We start from the raw sequence: 6000 nt of genomic DNA on the forward strand, positions 1-6000 counted from the left end.
CTTGTCGTCCTTACACCATGTACATATGCGACTGCCACATGATTTAATACAATTATGAATTGTTAGAGAAATTTACTTCACGGACCTGTTTTTAAAAAACCGGACACTTCAAAATTGACGAAATTAAAATTATTTGAAGTGAACTCTGCACCGCGATACATAGCCTAGCACGGTTGGCGCATGGTAGAAGCAGAGCCCGGGAGGCTGTTAGGCCTATGGCCTCCCGAGCACAGGGCCAACCGTGCGAGGCTGTGTATCGCGATGCAGCGTTCACTTGAAATAATTTGAATTTCGTCAATTTTGAAGTATCCGCTTATTTAAAAACAGGTCCGTAAAAGGGACACTTGGGGCTATAACCTCAATTTTTTCAAATTTTTAGAAAGGTACCTGCTACGAAAACATTTGTTTAAAATAATTGCCACATAAATGGTGAAGAAAACATTTTATCCAAATGACAACATTTTCGGTAAACACTTGTAGCGGCGTGAAGTGAGCGTGAAGAGAGAAAGAGAAAGAATGTGTCAGTACGCGTGAAGTGAGCATGAAGAAAGAGAGCGAGGATGAACAAATGAGCGTGAAGAAAGAGAGCGAGTATGAACAAATGAGCGCGAAGGGAGAGAGAGAAAGAATGAGTAAATACGTGTGAAGGAGCGAAAGAAAAGATAGAACGTAGAGACGCGTGCGTGTAGTTTTCACCAGAAGCAAACGAACCAGCGTGTGAGACGGTTGCAAACCGCGTGTAAAAAAGTAATAAAAGTGAACATACAAAAATACAGCGTGAAAGGTGCATAAAAGAAGCCTAACAATTGGTGACCCCGACGTCCAACCGACGGATAGTCTAATAGTAGAAATGGCAGAGCCGAACGTCGAAGAATATGACGTTAACAAGGTCAGTATAAAAATTCCGCCATTTTGGGTAGACAAGCCAGAGATATGGTTTTACCAGGTCGAAGCCCAATTCCAAATCGGCAACATTACACAAGAGGATACTAAATTCAACTATTTGATTGCCCAATTAGAACCAAAATTTATAGAAAATCTGTGGGACATTATTCAAGATAGGGGCGCGAATAAATACACGATGGCGAAGCAGAGATTGCTGAATACATTTAAAGAAAGCGAAAATAAACGCATAAAAAAGTTAATTACAGGAATGGAATTAGGAGATATGAAACCCTCACAGTTGCTTCGCAGGATGAGGACACTAGAAAACACAGACGATATATCGGAAAAAGTCCTGAAGACTCTGTGGCTGGAGAAAATGCCGGACCACGTGAAAAACGTCCTCGTGGTGAGTAATGAAACGCTGGACAGAGTAGCGGAAATGGCAGACAAAATGGTTGAAATGACGGCAAACACGGAAATAGCTGGTATCGGTAAGGAGACACCGTGGAAAGAGATCATGTCGAAAATTTCTGACCTAGAACAACAGATCGCAGTCTTGAATGTATCACGAAGATCACGATCAAGAAGTGGGAGTTTCGATCGAAGCCGAACGAGGAGCGGGAGCAGATCAAGGCGAGTGTTCGATCCCAACGGTAAATTTTGCTTTTACCATTTTAGATTCGGGAATCGGTGTAACCCGGAAAAATGTAAGCAGCCGTATCCGACGTATCGATAACGTATCCGCTACTATGTTGTCCTTTCCGCTTATGTGACGAATGTCCGTGGTGTACTGTGAGATGTATTGGAGCTGGCGCTGCTGCCTAGGAGATGCTTTCTCATTTTTTTGGTTAAATGCAAATATTATTGGTTTGTGGTCCGTAAATACCACAAATTCTCTCGCTTCTAACATATGTTTGAATTGTTTGATGGATAAATAAATACTTAGCAGTTCTCGGTCGTACGTACTGTATGCTTTCTGCGTATCATTTAGTTTCTTCGAATAGAATGCGATTGGTTTCCAGCTTCCTTGGTCATATTGTTGGAGTACCGATCCTACCGCCCAATCTGAAGCGTCTGTACACAACGATAGTGGGAGTTCTGGTCTCGGAAAACTTAAAAGAGCAGCGTTGGCCAGATCGGTTTTGCCAGTTCCATTCTTTTCGGGTCCAGTGGTCGCGCTTTCGAATGCACTGGTTGGCCTCTCGTGATTATGTGGTGGTTGACTTCGTGTTCCTTCGACTTCGTTACTATCCCTGGCTTTGTGATCCCTGGATACGAGCAAAGAAGATCTGAAAATTTAGATGATTGATTCAATGTGCTGATTTTATTGTCTTCGTATATAGGCATTATTTCGCTTTTTATCGATATTTTTGTGATATCGTCAATCAACCGTCTTTTGTGAATATTATACATTCTTAAGACACCTTACGTTTCCCACTCTCTCACCCTAACAACCAATAGAAATGTTTGAAAATATTCGTGTTCTTCTGAAATGCTATATATAACCGAGGTCAAACTGATGTGAGGCATTTGCCACCAGCTCGTTTCAGAGCTACGATAAACGACGAGGGAAACTCCAACTTCGAGGATTCACAGTTTAAAAAGGCTGCAGGTATATTTTGACCGAAGGCCCAACGACTGCAGAAATTCAAAGGCGAATTGGCTATAAAAGTCGGTACCCTTACTCCGCCGCGGTAATTAGCACCGCGTCACGCTGCTACCTGCGCCACCTTCTTTAGCTACTAATAAAACAATAAACGACACATAACCCAGTGGTATTGTTTAAAATACTATACACGTTTATACTAAATGCTTATATTTCGATGAAACAAGCCAGAATTCCTTCCTACGCACGCCAGGTGCAAGACTATCTTCCATTATGCATAATTATTGTTAACTGGCAAAAAAAAAAGAAAATCCTGAAACATGTATCCCCTATTTTGGATCAAAGATCACACACCCAAGTTTACATTAAAATGAACTAACAATAAATAAAAGAAACTGCAAAAAAAAATCAAAATTTTAATATATTGTTTAAACAAAAAACTTTTGTTAAAATTTTCTTGCGCGACTACGTTTCCCATTGAAAAACACACAATTTAAAAAAAAAATCAAATTTTTTCGATCTCTGGTTTCCGAGATATCTCAAAAAATGTGGTTTTGAACCCCAACTTTGAGGGCTGTTTTCACCCCTTCAAAGTGGATGTTTGCCGATAAAAAAAATACGTGTCAAATATTTTTCAAAGAACTAGAAGCTCCCATAAGTTTCATCAAAATCGGATTTTCGCATCTGAATATGTTCCCTTGTTAGTTTTTCACGGAAAAAACGCCGAAAAAAGTGGTTTTTATTTTTTCCTACTATGACGCACCAATCGCAGGAATTTGAAAAAAATTGAGCATAATACTTAGGACAATATCTCATTGCTAAATTAATTCTGTTCTAGTGTCTCTTCGATTTCCATATGAAATCTGCATTTTTTCGATTTTTTTCGTGTTTTTCGATTTTTACAGCCAGAGTTTGCAACGGAAAAATCTGAAAACGATTCAAAGTATGCGGTTTGGTATCAGAAATGTGTCAGATTTTTTTCAGAATTTTAAATTGTCATTAAATGGGGAAAATGGGTCAAAAACTGGATTTTCGTTTTTCCTCTATAACTGCCCTCACAGATGAGCTATAGGGCTAAAACTTGGTTGAAAGGTATCTTTTTTGGTAGGCTATCGAATGGCGCAAATTGGAATAAAATCCCTTCCAGGGCAGATTTGACCCCCAAAACCGGCTATAGCCTTTCAGCCTGTTCTTGTTTTAGGAATGGGCTTCCGATTAGTTCATCTGTTTCTATGGCAAGGTGTTTTACTACGTAAATATTGCAGGTGCTTCATGGATATGAAGAATTGTCGTTCCTACGGTGAAAATCGGGGTTGTGGTGAGTCCAGTTATTTCGATTTCCTCTCGTGAAATGTCTGCTGTTCTTCCTAGAGCGTTGAGGACTACCAAATTTACGGACCCTCCACCGTCAATTAAAAATTCTCCCGTTCCTGATTCCAGTTCTGGGATCGTAATTTTGATCCGTGGTGCAGGTGCTTCCTTGATGAGGGTTTCTCTTCGAAGCGGACGGATCTTGGGCGATCTTCTTTCTTTTCGCTCATCGTGTCGCCTGTACGGTGAGCACGATCGTAGTTTAAAAATTTCTTTGATTCCACGGATGAATCTCGCGAATCTCGTCGGAATCGCGGGCTACGGGGACGATTCCTGCAGAATTTCCCGTCGTGCCCGGAAGTTCCGCAGTGCCAACAATACATGTTTAACGTGCGATCTTTATCGGTACCCTTTACAATCGTATATCGTTTTTCTCCGTCATCTCCCATTGATGACTCGGAGCGATTAGAGGGGGAGTGTTAGGGGCCCCTGTGACGCAAGGTCCAGACAGAAGCGCGTTCTTCTCTTTCCTCCTCAAAACCAGATGGTGTCGTGCGTCGATCTCTGTGTCGATCATATCTGCTCGGAGATAGAGGATACGACCCTTCACGGTCGCGATAACGAGGATCTTGGTCGAAAGAATCTCGGCGGGACCACCTTGATGGTGATTCATTCCGAGGCGATTGTCTTCGATTTCTTAATTTTTTATCTATTTGTAGCACGGCGTCGTAAGCTTCCTCCAGATTTTCTGTATATTTTAGGAGAGCCAACACCTTCAAGGCAATACGATCCGGTAATCCATCTATGAAGTTTTCCAGAACATCTTTCTCCATCTCCTTGATGAATTCTTCAGCGTGGACCTCGTATTTTTCTTTAATGGCTCCACGCGTATAATAGACTAGGTGGCTTGTCCTATTAACGACAGGATATCTGGACTGGCTCGCTGGACTGTGGCTGGGTGATTGATCTTTGCAGTTCGAGTGTGCGGGTAACTTCGTTTTATTACAAGAGCCTGACGAGCTCTCTTTTTCACGCAGAACCTTTCAATACGGCAATTTGACTCTCACTGGTCTTAATCCGGCGCGAGAAACGGCAGCTATTCGGCAGTGATCGGTTACAAATTCAATGTCGCCAATCAGAGGCTGCGACGACACTTAGCCAAAGACGTGGGGTCATAAACCAAAAACCTGTCAACAGTCACGGGTGACTGAATCTCGGCACGGCTGGAGACAATACCGTCTTGAGCAACCGGCGAGCTATTAATAGCGATGTGAACGTTATTACGCTTACGCAGACATGGTTTTAAACATACCGCTCGCCTTGCCTCTAGAGGAGGCAAAACGATATATCTTAGTCTTCGCAAACTATGATTATGATGTGAGCGCAATTTCGCATACGTTGGAACATTGATACATGTGTAACGGGTATATAGAAGGCCCGCGACTTCCCCGCCTAACACCGCGCCTCCCACCGCCCCACTCCCAGCGAGCGCGCCGAGACCGCGGCCGAGCACAGCCTCCCGTCGCGGCCGCGAGGTGGCCGCCGCGACGAGCCGGCTGCTCGCGAGTGGAAGTGAGCGGTGGGAAGGATAAGTAGGCCGCGAGAAGCAGCAATCGGGGCAGTTGAGGCCAGGCATGCGATACCGAAAGCGACCGCCGAGTAAGCCCTCCGCTGTACCTCCAACCCGACCGTACCCCGTTCCTGCCGTAACCACCGTTTCCGCCGAACACCCTCGTTCCCGTATCCGAGCCTGCACCGTGCAAACGGGCAGGAATCCCTCCCCCGAGGGGCGCAAGCCTGCGGGACTTTCATCCGAGCCGGCACCGTGCAAACGGGCCGGAATCCCTCCCCCGAGGGGCGCAAGCCTACGGGAACTTCATCCGAGCCGGCACCGTGCAAACGGGCCGGAATCCCTCCCCCGAGGGGCGCAAGCCTGCGGGAAACTCGTCCGAGCCGGCACCGTGCAAACGGGCCGGAATCCCTCCCCCGAGGGGCGCAAGCCCGCGGGACCATCCTACAAACCCCTGACCGATTCCCCGACGCCGAGGCGATACCGCGCCAAGGCGATACCGCGCCGAGGCGATACCGCGCCGAGGCGATACCGCGCCGAGGCGATACCGCGCCGAGGCGATACCGCGCCGAGGCGATACCGCGCCGCCGCGCTACCGATCCGCCGCGCTACCGATCCGCCGCGCTAC

Source organism: Halictus rubicundus, unplaced genomic scaffold (assembly GCF_050948215.1).
Source record: "Halictus rubicundus isolate RS-2024b unplaced genomic scaffold, iyHalRubi1_principal scaffold0022, whole genome shotgun sequence".
Lineage (NCBI taxonomy): Eukaryota > Metazoa > Arthropoda > Insecta > Hymenoptera > Halictidae > Halictus > Halictus rubicundus.